The sequence below is a fragment of the Microcebus murinus genome, chromosome 27 (genome assembly GCF_040939455.1).
Source record: "Microcebus murinus isolate Inina chromosome 27, M.murinus_Inina_mat1.0, whole genome shotgun sequence".
In the NCBI taxonomy this organism is placed as follows: Eukaryota; Metazoa; Chordata; class Mammalia; order Primates; family Cheirogaleidae; genus Microcebus; species Microcebus murinus.
The window spans coordinates 16221144-16247053 of NC_134130.1; the positions used below are offsets into that span (position 1 = coordinate 16221144).

Genomic DNA, 25910 nt, shown 5'->3' on the forward strand with positions numbered 1-25910 from the left:
CTCCCGCCCGCCCGCAGCCCAGGTGCCGGCGCGCACGCACACGCCGAGAGCCCGCAGAGCAGCCCGCAGCCCCAGCGAAGCCACGCGCTCCCCGAGCCTCGCCAAGGACCCCACTGCGTTCGCTATGGTCGATCTGTTAACCGGCCTTGGCTTCCCTCGCTGCCCTGGTCAGAAGTGATTGCATTGAAAATATTGTTTGCAAAAAAATTTTTAAAGACATCACACCAGGCCGGGCGCGGTGGCTCACACCTGTAATCCCAGCACTCTGGGAGGCCGAGGCGGGAGGATCGCTCAAGGTCAGGAGTTCAGAACCAGCCTGAGCAAAGCGAGACCCCGTCTCTACTAAAATTGAAAGAAATTGATTGGCCAACTAAAAATATATAGAAAAAATTAGCCGGGCATGGTGGTGCATGCCTGTAGTCCCAGCTACTCGGGAGGCTGAGGCAGGAGGATCACTTGAGCCCAGGAGTTTGAGGTTGGTGTAAGCTAGGCTGACACCACGGCACTCTAGCCTGGGCAACAGATTAAAAAATAAATAAATAAATAAAATAAATTTAAAAAAATCACACTTAAAAAACCCTAAACAAAATTACTATTTTATATAACAAGTACAGCTCCTGAAGAGGCTAGAGGATTCGATCTACTTCAGCTGGGACAGCGTGGACGCGTTTGTTTTGAAATGGCACCTAGCCACGACTTTAAAAGAGCCACTTAATAGCTTTTGGTTCCTACCCCCCCTTCTTCGTTATTCAAAGATGTCTAATTGTAATTTTCTGAAATTTAACTATGGTTGCTACACATTTAGTTATCAACAAAGAGTTTCCAGGTGAACGCAGAAGCACATTTAATAGGGCAGAGTGCTGCCCCTTTGTCTTTTTGTGCCATCCATGGTTCTATTAACTGGGGGATTATGGGGTCTGACTCTTGGCAGTGAAATGCACCCTGTTCCCCTCTGCGAAAAGATTTCTCCTTTTTTGTGTTATCTGAGACCCACTACTACTTATTTCCCTTAGCAAAAGGGAAACATTGTACCAAATTACCTATTCAATAATGATCATTTATTGGGAAAATGCACAATTTGTTCTAAACTCAATTTAATAAAATGTACATGGCATAACCCTTATTCTTTTTTTCTCTTTTGACCTCAATACCTAATTTTTCTCATCTTTATAGTTTTCTCAGAGTTGACCAAGAATCTCAGAATAAGCCGGTAAACAATTTGTGTGCCTGTCTTGACAGTGACAGCAATAGCCACAGTAGTGATGGACTAAGGACAGGCGAGTGACTTCTACTGAGCCTCAAACTGGATCCGATCTGATATTGTCACCCTAGAGCATCAAACTTCGTGTGCTTTCTATCAGTCTTTGCCAAGACTTTGAATACGTTTATGCTATAGCATCACGTAATTTAGAAATCTATAAAATGCAGCTCAGGAGTGTTACTCAGAGAGCAATTTAAAGATTTTCGGAGATAGAGTGTGTTCCAGTGATATGTACAATCTGCACCTGTTGAATCCATAGAATCCGCACACCCAGGTACTTGTGAGGAACTGAATGCTCAGGTTGCCCTGTAGCTCTCGTCTCACTTCCAGCCCCAGCGGACTCACCAGTGACCGTCCTGCTGCACCTGCCACTGCCAGGCCCGTAAACTGCAGACACGAGTGCTGTGGAGAACGCTTCTAGTAACGGGGAGTAGCCACAGGGCAGGGTGCCCCCCTCTCCTCCTTCCCTTTGCCACGCCCAGGCAAAGCCAGCCTGCTCACGGCTTGGGTTTAACACACAATGCAATTAATGGGATCAATTATCAACTTTCCTAAATATTTAAATATGTTCTTTCCATTATGGAAACTTAACTGCTTCCTACTGAAGATCCAAAGCAGAATCAATAAGGAAGCTTATAAATTCTCATAGTGAACCTCCTCTAATTCTGTCTCATATGCAAAATCTCTTTGTGGGGGGTATAAACAAGCCCTCTGACTCCCGATGCAATTCTCTCATTGTGCACTGTGGGCTAGGAAATCATTCTAGAAATATCAGAACAACCATTTGGAGTTTTGACCCATCTCATAAAGTTGCGCTATGAATGCTCTCAAGAGCTGCTTACAGGTGTTTGGCTAGACTGACAGTCCACAGCGGCAACCTCACCGCCTAGCACAGAGTAAGTAGAAGTGGAATTGGGTTCCACCTCTCCTCCGTTGGGTAGCAGTGTGCAGTTTGTGTGGGTTTAGGAGTGGACCCTCAATAGTCTAAACCCATCAGTATGACCCTGAATTCCCATCCACAGCGATTGGTTTAAAGAAGGCACATGAACCAATTGGTTCAACAGGAATGAAATCCAAAATTTCTTTGTTAGAGGAGAGATGCTTTCTCACGCCGGGTAGAGGGTTATGTAGACAAGAACATCAAAGTACAGCAGCCATTTTTCTACTAGGAGGAAAACCAGCCTGAAAACAAAGATACAATCATACCCAGAGGAGACTCAGGGCCGGGAGAACTGTAAAAATAACAGCGCCCTGATCAGACTGTTCCTGAAGGCTGAAATAGCCCTGAACTTTTTCATTACGTAATTTAACAAGTTATCTTTATTGCTTCAGGCACCATGAACTCCGTTTTCAGTTATTTGCAATCAAATTCTTCCAGACTAACACAAAATGGTTCGGTAAATATTTGTTGAATGCTTGCATAGTTACATATATTATAATTTAGTCCACATAAGAACATAACATCATTAATCACATTTTGTTATTAAAGTTTCTATCATCAACAAGCTCTAGAAGTGAATTTGAAAACTGTAAAGTATTGGAGTTTTGTCCATGGTAACAGACCATTGCCCAGTGAGTTAATGGACAGAAAATCAATCCCTGGAAATTTTCTATACGCTTCCGTAGAAACAACATATGTTACCACGTACTCACTACACAAATATGAAGTGAGACACAGCTTAAAATTGCTGTTAAAATGTTTTAAACAAATCCCCTAATGGTTTGCCATGAGGAAAACAGGAACATCTCCACAACTGATGGACTGTTCTAGGCCATGCATCCTCTCACGCGGTCTCCTAGTGGCCAGTGGCCCAGGTTACAGACTGGCCCAAGCCCTCGAAGGACCATCTCTAAGCAAAGTTGAGGGGTCCCCCCACGGATCCTGGGATGTGAGCTCCACAGGGGCAGGAACTTGCCTTGCTCTCCCCGTGTCCCGTGTGGTCGGTGCCTGCTGTGCACAGGTCATGACGCATAGAGGGCCCTCAATAACCATCTGCTGGGGAAACGAGTGACTTGGGTCTCCTTTGCACTAGTCTTATCTGAGTGTCATGTAAGGAGGAGGAGGACATGCAAGGGGTAATTGAGTTAATTCAGGTTTTCCCCCAAGCCCGTTTGATCGTTTGGACATCCATCCGATTTCCGCATCCGTCTGAGCTCTCCTTAGGATGCTCTCACACAACCTTAAGGAATTTTCATCCATGGAAAATATGCAGACCTGCCTAAAGGGAGAACCAAATCAGGTGAGTCTTTAACCTAAGGAAAAAGATGTAACTGATCTTGTTTTTCTTATTGTGAGATTTTAAGAAAGTCATTTCACCTCTCTGAGTCTGTTTCCTCATTCTTAAAAGCGGAGCACTGAACTGGGTGAGTAGCTTTGTGAGCTGTGTTTTCTGGAGCATAAAGGAGGAGCAAGGCCCAGGCTGCAGGCTTCCAAGCCCTCCACCCACCTGAGCAGAGGGGCGATCTGGAGTTGACGGCCTGGTTCCAAATCGCGGCCCTGCTGTCTACTAGCTGTGTTATCTTCAGAAATTGCTTCGTTTTTCTGTGACTTAGTTTCCTCATCTGTAAATAGAGATGATAATAATACTTCTTTACATGGTTATGGAGATTAAATATATCAATACCTATAAAACCTGGCATAAGGAAAATACTACCTACGTTTTAGATATTATTATCTGCTTTACATATTGGAGTTCCCCTATAATGTTTGGGCTTAGAAGATTTAAATGTCTTCTGCTTCTAACAAAACAAAAACGCTTACGATTTTAAGAGGCTCCGGGTCTTTCATTAGGACGTGACGGGGAATACTAATCACGAAGGCCCGTCAGGTGGACGCTGGCCTCCCCGGCCCTGCCCGGCTGTGGCTGGCATTAGTGCCCTGCACCTCCCCGCCGCAGCCCAGGCTCTCTGGTGTCTGCAGCTCGGCACAATGGGCCGCCGCCACTCCTGTGAGCTGGCTCTTTCTTCTGAAGATTACTCTGCAGTTCCATTCAGTGGCCTCTGTGTAGCCGCGCGTCCGGTGCCTGGCGCTAGGCAGAGAGGGGCTCCGTGGCTAATCGCCTGCATTCCTGTGAAGACTGAAGGAAAAGATAAATTTCCTTAACAGTCAACGTTTCAGGGAAGGCATTTTCTTAACAGAAAATGGTAAATATCTGAAAAAGACAGAAACCTTAGGCAATTTTGAGTTTTGCAAGAAAGAGTGCCTCGTAGTTCAAATGCTTTAAAATTCCATTTCTGAAGATGCCATGTGAATCTAAATAAAGCCTGAGTGACTATCGTGACGATCCGCACTGATAACCCTGCTCAGAGGCGCCCGTTCCCCGCTCTGCTTCCAGAGCGCGGGGCCGCGCGGGCTCCTGCCTCCCCCGCCGGGGCGTGAAGTCTCGGGTACCCGGTGTTCCCGGGAACGGGCGTGTGCGATCCCTGCACCCCCCACCTCAGCACCAACTCTGTCCTCAAGCGAGTCTCCCCAGACACCGAGCCCACCCCTCCTTTGACATTGGGCCACCAGCGGAAACGTTTTAATATTTGTTCTTCCTCATTCTCCCTTCCTTCTGCTTCTTCCTCCTGTCTTTTCACCCTTCTCTTCTCTCCCTCTCTCACCCCTGCTGGAGGTTGCCTAGTACCATCGGGAAAGCGCCTCCATGGGGAAAAGTGCCTGTTCCTCAGGACTCAGGTTGGACAGGGGCATCTCCTTCTAGAAAGTGCTGAGATGAATCCCATTGGCAAGGGCATGTAAGAGCTGTGAATACTTACGGGGCGCAGAGAAGAAAATGACCCAAGCACACAAAGTCAAGTAACTGGGCAGAGGGATGGCCAAACTTCAGTGACCCCGGCTGTCACTCCCTGGGTGCCAGATGCAATTAGCCACCAGCACCTCCCTTTTGGGTGGGACAGTGGAGGAGGAGGAGGAGGGTGGAAGCTCTGCCTCGGGCATCAGGAGGAAAAGCATTCTCTCTGCCTTTCCTCTATCCCTAGCTCATTTCTATCTACCAGTCGTTGGAGTTTTAGGGGTCAACTTCATAGTCAGAAGCTTTCCATACCCCCAACCTGCCCCTGCCCAGCTCAGGTGGCCACTTACGACGCTGGGAAGGAGAAAGCAAGGGCTGCCCCCGTGCCCCCTGCCCACTCCCACCCTCTAGACCTGTTAGGAAATGTCAAGGGATCCATTGCTTTTTCCACACTTGTACCTAAGCATGTGGGAGTTTTGAGGTCCAGGGTTTAAGAGTGGAAATGTCAAAATCCACAGGAGACTTTCTAGAACATTCTCCTTTTGTGTTACAATTTAGATGGAATGATTTAGAGGTAAATGCATTTATTACTGGATGATTTAGTACTAGAACCAGAAATGTATTTTTTTTTCTTTTTTGTGGCAAGGCTGCATCCAACAACCGGAACAGAAATGCAGATTACAGAGGAAAACCTCCACCAAGTGGGCACCAGTCCTTTCTTGCATTCTGCTAGGAATGGGGCACTCATTATCACCAAAAGCAACTCAGTCATGTTGGCCTAACTTTGTTCATTATAAACACATCTTGAAATCAATGATTATCTACTTCCCATTTGCATATATCCATTGATCTTTTTCTTACCTCGTAGGGTCTTACACAAGCAATCACACATTGCTACCCTGTAGTGTACATTTGCTGGTTTGGTTTTGTTTGTCCGTGTCTTCCCAGGCACCAAGCCCTCCTCTCTTGGAATCATTCCCTGCGGTGTGAGCGTTAGATCGAGGCAAGGCCCTGCCTCTTACCAGGAAAGCCAAAAGGCTCTGGGCATTCCTCTCCTCACTCGCAGACGCCAGTGCATGGCCATGTTGCCGGCTGGAATCTCTGACTTTTAACATGCGGAAGGGGAGACACAGTGCGAGACTATTTGCGGGAGCAGAGAAGGGCCCAGCAACGCGGCCGCAAGTGTGTGGTGGCGGCGCCAGGCGTGGCACCCTGGCTAGAGGGTTGGCAGCATGGCCATGGCTCTGTCTTCTGCTGCCAGCTCCCCTCGGCTCCTGCCCCATTTCTCCACCAAGTTCCCCAGTCTCACGATCTGCAGATCACCTGATGACCTTCCAACAAATTCTCTTTGACTATATTAGACACAGTCCATTTCTGTTGTTAGCAACCACAAGCCCTGACTGATACACTTTCTTTCACATATTTGAAGATTATTATGTACTCTTGCTGGTTTTCCTTGTTTTGGGGTGTTTTTTTTTCCTGTTTTTTTTTGGGGGGGTTTTGCTGTTTTTTGGTGTTGAGACAGGGTCTCACTCTGTCACCCAGGCCAGAGTGCAGTGGTGTCAGCCTAGCTCACAGCAACCTCAAACTCCTGGGCTCAAGCGATCCTCCTGCCTCAGCCTCCTGAGTAGCTGGGACTGAGGTGCACCATCTTACCCGGCTATGCTTTTTAATTTTTTTCTAGAGATGGTATCTTGCTATGTTGCTCAGGCTGGTCTCAAACTCCTGGCCTCAAGCAAAGTGCAGGGGTGACAGTTGTGAGCCATAGTGCCCATCCCTATTTTTTTCTTTTTTTAGATTTAACCTCCACAATTCCCTCAACACTTTTCCAGATGGTTCAGTTTCCAGTTTCCTCATCTCATTGCCCACCTATCGATGTGCTCAGCTGTCTCTGCACCCCCTAACAAAACCAGCCCTTGCCCACTCTTTCTAGAGCCAGATCTGATACTTCTATCAGTGCCGCCCAGGATGGATAGCCACATCACACTGCTAACTTGTACTGAGTTAAATAAAACGTCCAGCTCCTTCTCTGCATGTTATAGTAAAGCCATGTCACCCTCTTTCATAGTTGTGTGTGTGTGTGTGTGTGTGCGCGCGTGCGCGCGTGCACTCTAGACTCTGTCTTGGGGCTTTCCAAATTCCCCAATAATTAGGTCCCTGCCCTTTTTCTCCTATGAATGCGTCCTGCTTTACACCCCATTTCCCCAGGGCTCGTTTCTGGCCTACCCCACTGACCCTTTATCCACCCCGCCCAGGGGACTGGCTAGCCCGCCCCGAACCTTCTCCAGATGGCGCAGCCGGCCACGCTCTCGGAAACAGCCGCCTGCACCACCGCCTGGACTCCGTCACTCCGTCTCCGCCTTGGACACACCTGGGGACGGCAGGCCTGGAAGGCTGTCGGGTGGCTCTAGGCATGTCACTCATCCCTTTCCTCTCAGACCGGCCCTCTAGCTCAAATTGACCTTCAGATTAACATCTCAAATAACTAATAAAATGGCATGTTTCACTGTCTTTTCTTACTTGATCTTGTACATGGGAGAACGGGAGATAAAAAGGAGATTATAGTTGTTGGGAGATTGTTCTGTGCCTGGCATGGTGCTAGACACCTTGTAAGCTTTCTGTCGTGTATCTGTCTCATCAGCTGCGTGTGATAGATATGATTGTCCCACTTTCAGAATCAGACAACTGCATCCACGAAGGATAAACAGCATCTGGTAAGTGGTGAATCTAGAATTCACGCCCAGATCTTCCTCTGGGAAAGTCGCCCGGCCCAGCTCCGACCTCACGCAGGGCCCCGGAGCGAGTGGACGGAGAGCTGGGGGCGCAGAGCGCCGCAGCCTGCCCCCCCTTTGCGCGCCGCTTCGCCATGTTGGCGAAGAGTATGAGTCTTCGGGTGACTCGTGGTCTCCCTGTCATTTCTCCCCATAAACAGCCGCATAGCTGTCTCAACCTCTTCACAGACTGGGGTCAACGTGCTCAGACAATTATTCATCTATTAGGAACTAGGTGTTCCTAATCCTCAAAGGGTTTACCTCTAAGGGCTATTTTCCCCAAGTGTGTCCCCCGCGCTTGGTGCGACGTGAGCCCCTGCACTGCACAGCGCTGCAGGAGCGAACACAGGACACCCCTGGGGACCAGAAACGCTGACTTTGGGGTGAGCCTGACCCTCTTCTTGCTGCCACTGCGCCTTCGGCTGCAGGAAGCGACACGGGGCCTGCGTGGCCAAGCCCTCTGGCTGCTTTCCAACTCCCCCACGAGCGCAAAGCCACGGACAGCTGCGCGTGGTCTGGAGACTTCGTTTTGGTCAGTAGCTTGAATCGTTTCTGTGACCAAACCTTTTCTATAAAGTGCTAACAAATAGAAAAGTCGTCCAGTTTGAATTTTGATTCTTTCCTTGATTCTGCCAGAGTAGGGAGGGATAGAATAAAGGTCTGGGTGATCCACAAACTAGAAACTTGGTCTCCGGCGAGAGCTGATGGTATCCTGTTGGCGGCAATGCAGTGCCAACAGCATGGGCCTATTTTTGTTTCGAAACTTCCCATCCTGGAACCACAATTGCTACTGCTTTGGTGGCAGAAGGAAGATGTTTATCTTTCACAAAGACTGCGAGCTTTCCAGCCCTTTATGTCATCTCCCAGGCCACCAACAGGCCAGCCACATGGCGTCTGCAGATGCCGAGAGGCGGACGGTTCTCATGCCGGGAATTCCTCCACTGTCCGTCTGCGTGAGTAACAGGGCTCTTCCCTTCCTTCCCTTCAGGCAAGGAGCCTGAGGCCGCTCCTGGCTGCCAGCTTCCCGCCCAGGCCTGACAGCAGTCTGTGACGGGCTTAGGCAGGCTCTCCTGCTGTCTTCATTTTCCTCTGTAAAGAGAGGACTTTGCTCCTGGTCGCTTGGCTGTCTGTGGAGCTGGCCACAGGGCAGCTCGGCAAGCAGGACAGCTGCCCGGGCAAGCAAGAGTGGGACCCTCCCGTGCCCCGCCTGCTCCGCGCCCGCCTGGCCCCGAGTCGTTCTGTGACTCCGAGCTGCTCTGCAGAAGCAGCCGACAAGCCGGCCCAGCAGGAAGCAGCTTCTGACGAGGTCTGGGAGGTCTGGGTGACACGGCACTGCCCTTCTGGGCAGCCACTTCCTTTCGCAAGACGGTCTTCTTCTTTTGAGAGGAGGTCTGGGAGTGGCAAAAAAAAAAAAAGAGGTGGCAAAAATTTGTCCCAGCTCACACTCTAGGGGTGAAACAAACCAACGCACTCGTCAAGTGATAACGGTGTGTGAGGAAATCAGAAACCGCAGCCGGGGCTCACTGCCTCAACGGCTGCGACACTATCTCACCGCCCCTGTGGAACACATGTTCAGCAGCCGCAAGAGGATTCCGGGTCTCAACTGTGCTCCCAACACGGGAGGGAGGAGGTGAGAAGCATGGCATGGAAAGAGTCCATGTGACAAGTCGGCCAAGAAGTCTGAGACCGTCTGCCCCTTCCTCCTCCCTGCAACTGCCATCCCCACCGTGCCTGCCACATGCAAACTATTTTGTCCTCAAGAACCAACGAGAATGCTATAAAGTGTGGCAATTCTAGCTACCTGCGTATGACATTTGCAAAGAGGACTCAATTCTACCTTCCTCTCTTCCCCGACCCCCTCCCCACAACCCCTCCGGTCGGGGGAAGGTGCAGGCTTGCACTCTTATCAAGCCCTGGACCGATTTCATGGGAACACCACACTTTGTTCTATCCTGGCTCCCCTCACAGGGTGGGGGCGGCGCATCTTCAAACGCCTGCTGGCTTATATGGTGACAGCTGCGTGCAACGGGCCTGCTCACAGCCCGCCCGGTGCCACGGGAGATAACTGCAGAGTGAGACTTCAAAGCTGGGCCCACTGCAGCCATTCCAGCAGCCCAGGCTGCCGCCCCCAGCAGGTGGCTCCCTGCGCGACAGGTGAGCCAGGGAAACTAAGACATCAGAACTTTCTCACGTGCGTCGCGAGTCAGGGTACAAGGGGACCTGGAGAGGTGTTCAGGGATTTCTGCAAAGTCAGAATTATGCTTTTGTCTCAAGCAGAGAGTGAGGGTGACAGCTCATCACAGCATGGGAGTGTGACCCACAGTCTTGTTTTTCCAACAGTGCATATGTCACATTTGAAGACCTGGAAAAGGGCTAAGATTTTTAAATTTTGATTTCGTATGTGTGTGTATTTCTGTAGTGTCACCTCAGTTACCCACCTTTGCAGAAGTCATTTATTAAAAGTTGGCTCTATGTTAAAATGTCTGGTGGCCTTTGATCTTCGACTAAGGAGCCGTTACGGGAGAAACTGTCACACAGAAGATTCAAGAGGTGATTTGAAATCCTCAGTTCCTTGCAATGGGTAGCACAGATGGCTGTTTAAGGAACCACATTAAAGAGCCACCGTGAAAGGTAGTTATTTCCTGTCTTCTCCATCTGGTAGGTCCTAACGAAATGCACCCCAAGGAACAGACTTGTGTGACATTGTGTAGACATATGTGGCCCATGATGTTTTCTGGTGAGGCTACTCGTTTTGGTGAATTGCTTCCCTCTGCTCCCACCACCCAGCTTAGCCTCTCTTCATCCTCTCTGCAGACCAAAGTGCTAACTGAACCTGGGCAAGTTTACATAATGTCTCTAAGCCTCAGTCTTCTCACCTGTGAAATGGGAATGAAAGTATCTTATAATGAAGGTTATAAAAAAATCTTGTTTTTCCTTGGGTTGAGTTCGTTCTGCAACTTAAAAGGAGCCTAATTAATAAATAAATTATGATGTATTTTTATGATGGAATATAACATAACCAAAAATATCTTAAATGGTAAAAGTATGTAAAATATTACATTGTAATCATAAAGTGAAAAGAGCAAAGGTTTTGAAGAATAAATGAAACAGTCCATGTAAATGAGAATAGTGTCGCACATGGTCAGCACTTGATAATCTCTCCTCGAAGCTCTATGCAGTCACCCTTCCTCTGCCTTTCATCACTCCATACCTGAGATCATAATAATCTATGTTATGGTTTATCTCACTTGTAATAAATATCCTCCCCCCATTTCTGCTTCAGTTGGGTTGACTTGGCTCTGCAATTTGAAAGACACCCTATCTAATCAATAAATTATGGTGTATTCCTATGATGGAATATAATATAACCAAAAAATGTCTTAAGACGTGGGAAAGTGTTCATTGTAATTGTTAAGTGGAAAAAAGGTAGCATAGAAAACTATCAATATGTTTACAAGCAATAAAACAGAATCCAAAATATTGTGCACATATATACACACACATGCATAGGAAAAAAACCTGCTAGGAGACACACCAAATAACAGTGCATATTGTTTGAGTATAAGATGATAACTGATTTTTATTGCCTATCTTCCTATTTTCTGGATTTTTCCTATTTCTACTAATCAGGAAAACAAAAAGGAATATGCTCTCATTAAAAAGGCAAATTGTGGGCTCGGCACAGTGGCTTATACCTGTAATCCTAGCACTCTGGGAGGCTGAGGCAGGTGGATTGCTCGAGGTCAGGAGTTCGAAACCAGCCTGAACAAGAGTGAGGCCTCGTCTCTACTATAAATAGAAAGAAATTAATTGGCCAACTAATATATATAGAAAAAAATTAGCCAGGCATGGTGGCACATGGCTGTAGTCCCAGCTACTTGGGAGGCTGAGGCAGGAGGATCGCTTGAGCCCAGGAGTTTGAGGTTGCTGTGAGCTAGGCTGACGCCACGGCACTCACTCTAGCCTGGGCAACAAAGCGAGACTCTGTCTCAAAAAAAAAAAAAGGCAAATTGTGAGTTATGAAAATCAGGACAAGAAAACAAGTGGTTAAAGAGAATTTCATGGGTTTCTGACTTCATCAGTTCAAACAACAAACACTTTTAGAACAACTGCAGTTAGTATGAGGTTGTGATAAATACTGTGGGAGGAAACAGACTTAGGTCCTGACCTCAAGAGATTTAGGATGTAGTTGAGGAGCTGAGACGTACAAATGGGAGTAGGAACGCAGGAGAGCAGAGGGAAGAGAGGAGATGCGTGTGACCTGCTGCCACACCGCGCAGTGGCCTCCCAAAGCAGCATCCTACAGGCTTTGCAGAATGCTGACTCTTGCACAACTAAAAAAGTCAGGAATAGAATGATTAAGAAATAACTCCATACATCTAACACTTTTATTGATATCATCAATTTCAAATCTTTTCCCGTGTTTCTTTTTCCCCAGATTTGTTAGGAAGTAGCAAAATATCTCCAATGAGAATTCATTCCATCAACTTTCACATGACCCCAAGTAAAACGACAAAAAGGCAAGCAGCAGAGAAAGAGCAGCAGCCCAAACAGCCTCAACCAGATGTGTCCCCAACAGACCAGGAAATGGAATAAAATTTGATTTTTTAAAATGCTAAAATATTTTCAATTCTGGGAAAACTTTTTAGAAATTAAGCTCTCTCTACATTGTTTCTGAATAGGAAATTGATCTGATTTTTCTCAAGCTAATATATGTAATTCATCCTCTACCTTGTTCAAATAGAAACTGTTGGTAGACTCTGCAAGCATCTTAGTGGAATGTGGTGTCAAGATATCCACCTTTACCTCATATAGAAAAGTTTAAAAACCACAACAGTTTTACTTAGATGGAAATTTTGTCTGTGTTCAAAGTTTCTAGATTTTCCATTCTACTAGCAAATGGAAAATGTGACAGTCTCAAACCATGGCAAATGCAAATAGTTGGCTATTCCTTTTGTAGCACAGGTAGGAAGGGTGATAGGAAAGAGGAGTGGTACCCTAATAATCCCTGGGAAAAAAATCTCAAGTATTAGTAACACCCCAAGTAGTCACATAGAAGCAGACAAATAATGCAGGCTGGTTAGAAGCCTCACCTAACACAATTTCCTATATCAAGTTAATCAAAGGTGACATTTAGGCCAGAAATTCACATTCACTTTCAAGAAAATCAGAGGGTTCTTTGGTCAAGGCCAGAACGTTTTGATACTTCCTATTGCTCTCAAATGGAGATTTGGGCTTTCAAATGCTTTCAGAAGGTTCTCCACATCAAAAAGTTTACAAAGGAAACACATATTTCTGCACTCTGGAGAGAACCCAATGCCAATGCTTAAATGAAGATGTTGAGGCCACTACTAGCAACAGTTTATTAGGTTCTTAGATGCAATATTTGGAGGTAGATACTATTTCGATCATGTCTCATCTTCATGTAGAGTCAGGGTCAACATCACATCTCAGAGCTGCATCAGTCCCAGCCACGGAGCCAGACGGCTCTGTACAGATTCCGTCCGTGGAAGCCAATGCCAGGAGCGGCTGAATCCCGGCTGCGGCTCTGGGCCAGTCCCACTCTCTCCCCAGCACCCCCTCCCCAGGGTTTCCCTGAACTTCTGTCTCAAAGACAAGGCCAGAGACTGTCTAGCACTCAGAAGCTTGGGCAGATGCTGGAAATCCTCAGCCCAAGAAAGCATAGATTTACCCAGCTTAATCTTACCACTCTTTGACTTAGAGAGCTGAAACTAGAGCCTCCAAGGCAGTTTTCTGAAAACATTTTTTCAAGTCATTAAAAATATGCATAATATTATCAGTTACTATTTATAGCTGCTGTATTTCTAGTAACTGGCATTGTTGTGACTTCAGGCAAGCCAGAAAATAAGCATGCCAGGAACTGACAGGGTGTGTTATGTCACCAAAACAAAGTGCTCACTCTGATAAATGTCAGGTTGGCATCTGTGTGGGTTTTCCCCTTCCTTCTACAAGCTGTAACTTTTGTCTTCCACTTGCAATATGGGGTGACATGTTGAGCAACACAAGAAGCTGGAGCCAGTTTCAAAGATACCTGTGTTCTCAAGATTTATCAAATGGCCACAATTTACGCAGATGTGAAACTCGAACCATTTTCTTTGTCTTAGACCTAATAACGTAGTATTCCCAGGAATCATGCTCATCTGGCATATTCATCATGTAGGGAGGAAAAGACATGATCTTTTCTTGTCATTAAGGCCCTGGGTGGCCAGGGCTGCTTGGAGGGTGGGGCAGCAGAGACTTAGTCAAATAGCGATGAACAAAGGGAAAGAGAAATTAGGAGAAAACATGACAGACAGGCAGGACAGTTAAAAAACTCTGGAGGAAAAGGTTGTGCAAAGCCTCTCCCTGTGGTTCTCCTGCCTACCAGGCTTTCTCTCTTGGCATCTCTTTCCTTTCTGAGCTCATTTAATATCATCACAGACAAAATGAGAAAAAGGCATTCTCTGCTAGAGCCATTTTCAATACTTTTTGTGTTCTCTAAACCTAATACACATCACTACTTTTGTAGCAGAAGAGCTAGTAGTTTACGTATTTGTGTGTGTGATTTGTTTATACTGATTTCTGCTCTGAGTGTACTTCTGGGTCTGTCTGCTGCCTGAAGGCTATGTGGGCATGTGCATATATTAGACAGAAACAGCTACATTCACTGACCAGGAACGCTTGCCTCAGACCCTTGCAGGAACAAGAAATTAACGCCGATTGTGTTTGCACCACAATACATTGTTGGTTCTACCTGACACAGCAGTTTAGCCTAAATTAACAAATAGACCCGCAGTCAGACTTCATATGAACACACCCCCCCATCATACAAGCAGAGTTTTCTTCAAAGGTCAAGTTCTTTTGAAAGCTAGAAAAACATCTGGTACTCTAAGAATATACGACATCTGAAGAGTACTGTCCAGTGGTCAAAGCACTTGCATGTGTATTTTCTCATATAATCTTTCCAACAGTTTTGCAAGGCAGGTATTGCAGTTTACAGCTAAGAAAACTTGGCTCCGATTAAGTGGCTCCCAAAGCCACACAGACAGTAAGGGAAGTTGTTTGGAGGGCCTAGATCCACAGCTGTTTCTCTGGGAAACTTTCTTCCCCTGTTCACTGGTGAACATTTCCACGTCTCACCAAAGCTCGGCGCAAGCTTCACTTCCTGCCAACTGTCCTGGGCACATCCAGCCCGGTCAGAGCTGACCACTTGTTCTTTTGTGACCCACTTAGTCCTGTACATACATCCACTAAGATACTTGCCACATTTTGTTATCCTTATTTATTTATATGGGTTCTAAGGGTCCTGAATGAAGGAAGGTCTTGTTGCTTCTTAGACATACCACAGTGTGTGATTTCAAATCTAATAGTCAACAACACTGGTAATTTATATGGCTCCAAAAGTATGAGAACAATTTGAAAGGAGCTTAGGATATTGCAAAAGCCATGTTTCCTTTGATAGAATTTAAGCATGATTAACAAGCCAAAATAATTTTTAGAAGTTACATGTGAATCCACTAGGCCTTCCCAGTATTAAAAGCTAGCTGGAACACAGATTATTCCCATTTAGGCCAGAATTGTTTTAATCTGGTTAGACTAAGACAGTTTTGACAATGGGAAGCATATTAAATAGTCTGAAACAATTCAAAAATGTAACTCTGTAAGCAAGCATTAATATAAATATGTAAACACATATATCCACATGCTAATGAGGAAAGTAAGATACTATCTCTCTTCTTTCCATTTTTCATCTCACCCTTGTACTACATTTATTTCTGTTAAAGGAACAAAGTGAAGATAACTGAAATTGAAGAACTGACATGGACCCACAGCTGCACAGGTTAGGAGCAATGACATCAACCTAGTGTACACTCAATTATAAGGTGGGCTCATTCCAAGCAGTCAGGTTTAAATCTCATAGGCTTAAATCCTGCCAGCAAAAACATCAGAAGTGACTCTCACCTTTTTCTACCGGAGATCTAGGACTCTGAAGCAATGCTTCTTGCTGAAGGCAGATAAAAATTTAGGAAAAATACTTGTCTGCTGACACTTGGAGGGAAATTCTAAAAGACCCACCATTTATCATTCCCAGGAATAAAACTGGGAAGGGTGAACGGAACTCTCACCAATGTTAGTTTTCTAGAACCTGCCTTGGGCACAGTTAGGGAGAAGAAGGGTTGGGGGAGGGAGATCAAACTGGAGAACTTTCCTGGCTGAAAGACAAGATTCAAATAAGCTCTTTAGCCTTTGGTTTCAGCGTTCCCAAACATCATAAAGATTTCAGCTCTTGTAAAAGGAGAGCCAGTTGTTTACAATAGACTATTCTGGAGGGCGTGGGTGTGGCTCATGAGGCAAATATTTGCCCATAGGAGGTAAGAAAATTGTATAAAGCTCTTACCCCACTACTGTACGTGGTCATCAATGTGATTAGCTCACTCAAGTCTATTTTAAGATCCTGTCAGGCACAAACATTAACAAGAACCTGGCATTTCCCCTTAAGAATATATCATTGACCTTTCAAGTCCATAATCTCGTTTATCAAAGCGGATGGCAGGGATTTGTGCAGGATAGCTTGCACACCTCTTTGATTTCAGCCCCCTGAGAACCCAAACATGCATCCCACCCAATCCTGTTTTATTTTGACCATATCCTGTGTTGTTGAATGGGCCTCTTGTAAAAAGTCAATGTGCACCCCCTCCCCCCCTTTTTTTTCTGAAGTTCTAAACAAATCTTACATCAGTTTTATAAAATGTGCAGTTCTCTTACATTCCTCAGGCAGACTTTAAAGGTCAAAGTTCTACAGAGTTGGGGAAATCTATTTGCATGGATAAGAATCCACATGGCTGAGAACAAGAGGGCAGTTTAATTGGCAGTTAAGCAGCCACACGGACAGAGCACACTCCAGCAAAAGCTGGGGACAGGAGGAGGTGGGAGTGGGCAGGTCTGCAGTTTGCTCAAGCCCCTACCCCCACGGATGCTCCACCCTTTATCTAAACCTTCTGGCAAAGGTGCGCTGAACAACAGCACTGCTTCTTCATCACAACAGTGAAATGGAGTCACATAACCATGAGGCAGCTACTCAGGGTGAACCAAAAGGACAGTGGAAGAGCTAGACAATAAAGCAGGATCAGGGCCTGATGGCCTCCATCAGAGTAAAATCCAACCATTAAAATTCCCTTTAGCATTTCTAATTCTGTGCTTTAACTATTGCACTCAACCCCATTTCATCTTGTAGTATCTCTAAGCACCATCATTTGAAATAATTTTCTCTTTTCATAAACATCCACAAGACAATGTTTCTCATAAACATCCGTGCTTTGTAAACACTTCACACTAAATCCTCTTTCAAGTCAGTTCAGGGGCTAACAAGGATCCCAGCTATTCTTTGTTGAGGGTTGAATGATGGGCACAATCTAAAGACAGACACCAAGGCAGCACTCTGCTCTGTTGCTATAAAATTAATAAATAGTGCAATAATCACAATGCATTCCAGAGAGAGCTGTGCTCAGAGGTTAGGTACATGACTTGAAGCAGCAGGCTCCCAATATTGAGAAGAGTCGGAAGATTGGGGTGTGAGAATAGGGAAAGGATTACATGTCATAAGAAAAAGGAAATTATGTTGATAATGATTTCTGGAGTCGTTGCCAGCAACTTCAGCCAACTTGCCTGTAGGTTCATCAAAATGTGCCAAGTGTGGGTCCAACCCTGTCAGGATTAAGAACATTCTTCACTCAGATCAAAGGAAGACCCTCAGAATACGTTTTTTTTTAAATTCAATACAAATATTGTCCCCAAAATAGATCTTCAGACTGTTAGACTTAACATGTATTAGAATACTTTTTCAGATGACTGTTTTAGTCTGAACCTGGAGCTACTCCTTAACATCACCTGAGCTGCATTCGTCCAATCATTCATTTAATGCATCTGTTGGGCACTTCAGAGGGGGCAGAGGATTTTGCTATTTCTGTGAAGGATCCTACATTGGGAGGCAGGATAGTGCCATGTTTGAAAACACAAGCTCTGGGGGCATTTGCATCTTTGGCTGGTCACTTACTAGGTGTGTTTTTTGACCTCTCAAGGCCACACCTACTTCACAGGACCCTTGTAATGATGACGTGAGATCATGCATGTAAAACACATAGCAGGTCCTCGGGCACACAGACGTGCCCAGTCTATGTTAGTTGTAATTTAAAGCCATTGATTTCTAGAGTAAAGGCAAAGTTTCTGAAGATGAAAAACAACAACAACAACAAAAACTTTAGATAGGATATGCGCCCAGATTGAGAACCTAACACTCAGACACTCTCCTTCCCTCTCTCCCTCACACAGGCTACTCAGAACTGTCAGACTTTCTTTCATCAGGTAAACAGTTGCTATTAAGTTTATTTACACATGGGTACTCAGAACAGTTTTGTCTTAAACAGTCTGGGGAAAGGACCAGGGTGGGTGGCTGTGCGGGGCGCCCTTGAGACTAGCATCGAGTCCCAACAAATCCCATATTGTCTGTACCTACTCTGGCATCTCCAGGAGACTGTTACTGGCCTCTAAATGACTCCATTGTCCACCTGAGGAGAAAGTAAATCCGCTACCCAAGGGGGAACAAGGGCAGTAAAACAGTTCTTTGTTACAGCAAAGGGTGTTGGTATTTTTTTCTCTCCTATTTTTACAAGCTCTGCCATGTCCTAAAACAATATAGGAGCCCACAGCTCCGTCCAGTAATGAACCTTCTCAGAAAAGCCTTGGGCTCCCCGCGCTGTGTCCTCCCGAGCTGCAGGCAAACTTTCTCCTGAAGCAGCAGACTAGACTCCCCTTGCAACCAGTTGGCACCTGCTGTAAGACTCCATCCCTGCCTGATGCGTTTCAAGTGGAGCCAGGGGATCAGGACTTAATTAGCAGCGATATCTCTCAGCGAGATCGGCTCCATCCAGCTTCCCCTCGGGCCCCAGGTTGTCTCTCTCTGGAACTCCCGCGAGTTTGCAGGGACCTGGCAGCCGCTTCCGGGACCCAGCCCCCAGCCGAGCCCGGGCACGCACGCCCTGCCTGACTTCCGGCCGCTGCCGGAAGCGCCGCCGTACAGGCCTGCGCGTCGCACATGGCCCTCGGGCTCTGAGGAAGGATTTTTTTTTTTTTTCCATGAGGGGAAAACGCTGCCCGCTCTGTACCAGCTTGAAGCCAAAATAACATGTTTTGGCAGCCATGATTTGGCAATGAGGGCCTCAGCTCGCTGAGAGCATTCTTCCATGCAAAATAAGCCTTGGAAAGAAAACACGAAACCACATCTGAGAGAAAATATAGGAAGTGAACAAAGGGGTGACAGGGAGGGAGAGTCACAAAGCGGGTTTGGAGTCAGGCACATTTGGCGGAGGCTGGGCGACGACATGTGCCCACAGCCCTGTCGCCAGGGAGCTGTGCCTGGGGTCACGTCGTGCCAGGGGCCTCCCAATGGTGCCCACAGTGAGGGGACCGTGGCTGGGACACTCTCAGAATTGAAGCCCCCCCAAGGACTGGCAGCCCTTCCTCTTTTTCACCCTGGCATCTGCCCATTTGAAGGGAGAATATGGGAAGAAAAGCAAGACTCCTCTTCCCACCCTTCCATGGGACCCACATTCTTTGACCAAGAGAGCGCAGTCAAGCAGCATATACTCCTGAATGACACAATTCTACAGAAACAAAGAGGTTATGACACATGGCACATTATTTCAGATCCATGTGGAGTTGTTTTCTGCACGTTTTTTGAGACGCTGCAAACATGTTGCCTCGTGCTGTGGTCTTTTCTCTCTTACATGGAATGCCTTCTTTCTTCCCTGCCGCTACCCCACTCCCCAGTGGACAACTTAGTCAAAGTGAGATTCCAAAGGCAGAAAACCATGCCCAGTTCAACCTCCCATGCAAGAACATGACTCCACACTTGGCTAAACAAGTGCAACTGCTGCAGAGGGGGACAGAGCAAGGGCCAAGATACCTGGTCTCACCTTCCATATAACCCCAAAGTACTATCTGCAAATTACACCCAAAGAAGTATGATTAGTTTTCATTGGTAACTCTGATATTACCAAAGGGGTTATTTCTTACCCTGTCAATGTGCAAATATCACATTAACACTAGATTACTTTTACAGCTGTAGATTACTTTTCCCTCACTATTAGGTTAATTTTTCTAATACTGAATGTTAGCATAGGAATTTATTAATCTTGGGTTGCTTATGTACAGCCATCGAATGAACCATTTTTATTATAAGGATTTTTCCATTTCTACATTCCCTATTTGATAAAATATAATTTAGATAAATATAACTGTTGGCATTTCTGAATTCAGCTTTCATAATATATTGTATTGCTATTTTAAAATTGAAGTCTTATTTTGATTAGCATATCCAAGTTTAAAGATTCTAGTGATCTCAAACTAAAACAATTAAATATGAATTATATGGGTGTACCATCTTATAAATCTTATATGAGCAATAATTTACACAGATAATATTCTCACCTATGTTCAGTGAATGAAATCAGAATGTTATCAACTTCTTTTCATTTGCATATTAGCCTTTTAACTTACTTAAAGATACAGTGACAAGATAAACCAGACCATGCAGACATGGAGGAAAAGTGTAGTTAGCCTAGCACTTGTCCACTCTCCATCCCTCCTTTTCTGGGCTTCCTTTTCCCTGTCTCGATGCCCACAGCCCAGAAAAGTTATAGAAGCTTGGTGATTGTCTGCACACTTTGGCTTGCCTTTCTTTTAAAAGCTTTAGAAAAAGTTCTGCCTGCAACTGAGTTTACACCCTGGAAACAGTAAAGTATTAATATATAACATTTCCCCTGTGAGCACTTATTAGGAAAAATGTTTATCTCAACTATTGAAGTCTCAGGTTGTAGTGTCTTTCAAAGGAGGCTATCATTACTCCATCTCTGCTTAGACTGGAGACTCCACTCACGTGGGCACAGAGCACATGCACGCATATTGCACGCATATTGCAGTTGGCTCTCGAAGGGCAACATATATCCACTGCCAGGAAGAACTTATGACAAGCCTAGAAATTTACTGAAGATATGTTTTAATTGACTTTAGGAATGGGAGCTAGAATATTTTGGCAGAATGTTTTGCTCTACCCTTGGGGTTGAAGGTATTCCTGCCCTAGCAGAAACAGAAGTGAGCTCATTTTGTTGCCAATATTTGAAAGCATCACAGGAGTAGAATAGATGATCAGAGATTCGTCTCAGAATAGTTTTTAAAAATCAATTACTCTTTGGGACATCAAAAGCCATGTAAAATCCATGTTGCATATTGTAGGAGCTAAATAAATAATTGCTAATGAAGAGATCAATATTAGAGTGCAACAGGCCTCACATATATAGCTTCTAACCCAAGCTTTTGAGGTACTAGATTTTTGCATGAGCATGAACCTTACTATATTATTGAATGAAATTCTATTCATCCTTAAATAATTCAATATATGGGTTTGAAAAAATGCCCCTAAGCTGATTCTTATTATTATTAATTGGTTTAAACACAATCATGAGGCAAGTCACCCAACTGAAATGTGCTTTTTTTCTTACTGTGCTTGTTGGAGGGTTACCTGCTAGGGTTTCTCTTGGTCCTCATCTCAAAACTAAGAACATTACTACAATGACACATAACATGAACGCCATTTTTCTTTAGCATTCATCTTGTGGAATACTTCTTCTTGCCTAATGTGTCACTATGTTTCTTGACAACACTGCCAGACACTTCACTAATGAGGTGATATAGTTTGTATCAGGTTACTGAAAGCTGGTGACAATTTTTAAAAATTAAGCTAATGAAAAAAATGAAGGATGACTACCAGATATATCCAGGTAGGCATGGGGAAGTGGGCAATATTTGCCATCTTATAAAACTGTCTGAAATGCATCAAGCAGAGTCTTAGCAAAAGAAGAATGTGATTCAGAAAAGCACCTCGTTAGAACAGTGATGGAATTTAATTCCCAAGATTGGGAACTGAACTCTTCCTAGGAAGGTCTCCTGGAACAAGATGGGCATGGACGCGAACCTCTTGAAAAATTGCAACAACTTTGCTCTGCCCTGGGAGAAGTGGACTTTGCTGACCCTTAGGTGAATCACTTAACCTCTGAGGTTTGGCATCTGAATCTATAATAATTCTATAACCTTTCCCACAGACATGGGAATGGTAAGTGAGCGGTCATAAAAGGGCTTCCAGTACCTTGGAGATAGATTTAACACTAGGTTATTTATTTGATTGGTAGGTGAGATTATTACATATTTTAACTGGAATTTATATCTCTGAAAAACAAAAACTGTACACCAGTGTTCTTAATTCAAAGAAGTTGATGCACTTAGTATGCTAGGGTAGCATTTTTATGCTTTTTATTTGCTGAAAATAAGCTTCTTTTATAGTGAGCCTCATAGTATCTTTGTGTTCTACCCAAGCTGGTCAGAGCTAGGCACTCTCCAGCTCCTAAGAGCAAGGGCTTGTCTGTGTCTGTGTGTGGGAACAGGAGCATTTTCATCCTCCACACAGAGTTTGAGAGTTGTCTCCTTGATTTCCTGTTGACTCAGCTATCTTCTTCCCACATTTTGGGGTTTGTGGTAAATGAAGAATTTGTATTTGGCTCACTGGAAGCAAGGCCTTTGAATAAGCTGAGAATCATGTGCACCCTGTGATTTTTCTAAACAGCTTGAAATTCTCCTTTTCTCATAGATTCATAACATTAATAAGAATTATATAAGCATTTGCTGAATGTGGGACCTTAGTGATAGGACAAAACTTAACTAAATATGAAACAAAACACAGTTTTAAGGTTCTTAACTTCCCTGAAATTCTTTCAAAAACAAATCAGCCCTTGTGAAGGATGCATAAAGCCTTGTTTTGTTTCTACAACTTTTTTCTCTCTTGAGAGGCAATAGACCTCCACCAGGGGAAGAAATACTCAAGTCCATAATGAAAAAAATAAAAGTTGTGTATTTGCTTGGATTGCAAGCAAATCCAAGCATGCACTGCAAAGCTAATTCATGTAAATTAGACCTATTTCATGTAATATTTCTGAAGAATTTTATAAAAACTATTTTATTTCTATTTTTTCTTTCCTCATTCCTTAAGATATAGAAAAAAAATGGAAAGTATATAAATGTTCACAATTTTCATTTTAAGATTCCTAAATGGAAAGAATATTTTATTCTTGTCATTTTTTCTTTCTATGTATACACATAGACACACCATGCTAACCATTTCAAAGTACATAGTTCAGTGTTGTGCAATCATCACCACCATCCATCTCCAGAATGCCATTTTCTTTGGAACATCAATTTTTAAAACTATAATCCAAAAGAATCATTCTCCCAGTATAAGACCAGGAATTACTGGATCTCAGTGCAAGATCAGGAGAGTTACTGGGGGCCAGGTCTAGTGTGGGGTGATTAGAGCTTGTGCCCAGCTGGCGGAGACCTGCCTGGAGCAGGAGGAGGAGGAAGCCGTGTGGCCAGACACAGCTGAGTGTCTATCCAGAAGACACGTAGATGTGTTAAGGCTGAGGGAGACTGCCAGAAATCCCCAGGGGAGACAGAGGTCAAGGAACAAGGTGCAGCAGAAGTAGGAACCTGCCCGTGACCTTCAATGGTTAAGTGTCCAGGAGTCCTCTGGCTCCTTCATCAGGACAAAAGTATCTTTTCAGATGTCATTTCCTAATTTATTTGGCTCATTTGGCTCCCATTGCCCTCCATGTTTGCTAGGCAAAGAATAAACTCCTTTTCTAGCACCCATGATTCCATATTTTATCACATAGGAAGTATTTTGAAACAGAGCATTTGGGGTAGAAGAACTGGTATCTAAATCTTACTAGTGAAGACATTACCCTCGTTTCTTCCTTCTCTTCCCCATCAAAGTTATTTATTTATTTATTTATTTTTTGCTTCTGTTGATGTGCGTCAGAGTTTAATGGTTGCTGTCGTTGTTTGGTAACTGGGAACGGAGAAGTTTGGTAAGGGTATGGCCAGAAGTAGTGTGAAGGGGATGCTGTCATATTCGTTTCCAACCTTTTCCATGAAGTCCTTTTGCATGGGAAAACCAGAAGCTTACAAAACTGTGAAGACCTTCAGCTTAGGAACTTAGTGATAAAACGTGGTCATAATTGTGGAGAAAGCTCTTCTCTCAGCCTCTGAATAGAGGCGAGCATTCGTTTTATATCCCGAAAATGGAAAGTTTCATGGCTTTTGTCATGGGCATTACTGTTCATATCACAGGCAGTGACAGGAGCAGCAGTCTTCAACCAGTGGTTTCATGGCCAGTAGGTATAGACAGTTTGGAGCCCAAACAAGAGAAGAGTGGAGCAGGTGCCAGGTGGTGCCATTATCTGACAGCCTGATTTGTGGGTACAAGTAACACGTCCCTGCTGGGCTTTCTACAAGTAACCTATGGACACTTCGAGGAAGAGTTTAGAAACCTACTGTCACAGTGTAGAGGGTTTAAACTAAGTGATCTTTGGGTTATGTTATATTATTCTAAAATATTGGACTACTTACTCTTAAATTTTCTCTGCTGCATGGCAAATATGCTAATTATCTAAATATAAAACTTAATGTTCTGAGTCAATAATATCTCAACAAAGGCACAAAGACTCCAGTTGCAAGTATCTTATAAAGATTTGCAGGACAAAGATATAGCACTATATTATCTTAAAGTGGTGAAGATGCTACAAAATTTCAATTCAATGCATGATGCACGAAAGTTCTCTCATTCCACAATATAGTCTGAGACTCAAGTACAAGCTAGACTCCAGAGGTAAAACTATGACGCAGGGTCTGTTCTTTAGGCTCAGAGACACAAATGTGAGAATGATCTGTGCAAGACATGAGCTAAGCGTGAGGCCACAGGAGAGTTAGCACTGGGAGAGGAAGGAGGAAAGAGAGGTCCCCACACGGGACATTAGGGCGTTGGAGAAGAGTCCCTGACATCCCCACTCGACAGGTCCTCTACATCTCATCTTTCTGATGAGGACACCTGGGACATCTGGGTATCTTCTGGGCCACGTGGAGGGAGTCAGGGAGGACACAGCCGGTGTCAGGGCTTCCCTCTACCTACACGTGGCATTTTTTCTCACTGTGGTCACTGCATATGACCAGGACCACTGTGAGGGGCTGTCTTCTTTTGGAGGCCTGCTGAAAATGACCACACATATTCCTTCCCACTCCAGGATTCCCGGATCTCCCACGCCCAGCCCACGCTCACCTCTCAGCCCTGCTGCTCCTGCGCTTCTCCCGTCAGGTTTGGGCCGGCAAGGGTTTCAGTTTTGTTTTGCCTTGCCTTTTTGCCCTCCGGTTTGACGGGAAACCACCACACAGCACAGGACATCAGTCATCCTCCCCACTCTATGGTTATCTCTGTAAACTATGCTCTAGTTCTCTATTTCGCTTCCTTAGAACCCACAAATCCTTTCTTCTCTCAACAAAGCCTGGATCTTGCAAATGAAAATCTTGGCTTTCACATCTATTTTCCCTCAAATGAGTTTCAAGAGCCTATTTTGGAGGTCACATGCTCACCATTGACTCCTTTGTTCTTGGCTGGTCCTACCGCCTACACCCTGAAGCAAGGGGTGCCCTTGGCTTCAATCAGTCTTTAGCAGGAATTACCGGAAAGGAAAAATACATCCAATAATATTTTTAAATACTGTCCCATTATAGAAGAATGCCAGGGAGCAAGCTGTGAATTTGCAGCGGCACTAATCTCACAGTTGCATGATTTTTTCTAGCAACACTCAGAAGACTGAGTTTAAGCCTGGACTGATCCAGGCTAGGGTGTTAAAAGGCAAGTTCTTTGAAAAAACAAGGAACAAAGCAGTTGAGGCTACTGACAAGGGAGTGATTACTAAATAATGGAGAAGGGAAAGTCAAAAAGGGGCTGGAGGGTCACGGGGCTAGAACTTTTGGTATATTTGAAGATGGGTTGATTGGGAAGCGACTGAGTGGGAGTAGCATTCCTCATCTTATGATTTCAGAGATGAAACAGTTTCTGGAAGTTCAACTCAGGTGGGGTCATGCCCAAGCATGCAGAAAAACATTTTGCTGCTCTTCAGATTATGATATAGATACTAGAGATCACTTAAAATCTAGAAAGAAATGCATCTTTCTTGTGCATTCCCACTAGGGTGCTGCTGT

At 44.8% G+C, this 25910-nt stretch overlaps 1 long non-coding RNA gene across 1 annotated transcript; it reads right to left on the minus strand.

The window, feature by feature from the left end:
- Window positions 1-2607: 2607 nt before the first annotated feature.
- LOC105872327 (uncharacterized) lies at window positions 2608-25038 on the minus strand. Its single transcript, XR_001154527.2, has 3 exons — window positions 24985-25038; window positions 4023-4338; window positions 2608-3823 (listed from the first exon to the last, which is right to left on the minus strand). It is a non-coding gene; the product is annotated as an uncharacterized LOC105872327 (long non-coding RNA).
- Between the last annotated feature and the right edge of the window lie 872 nt (window positions 25039-25910).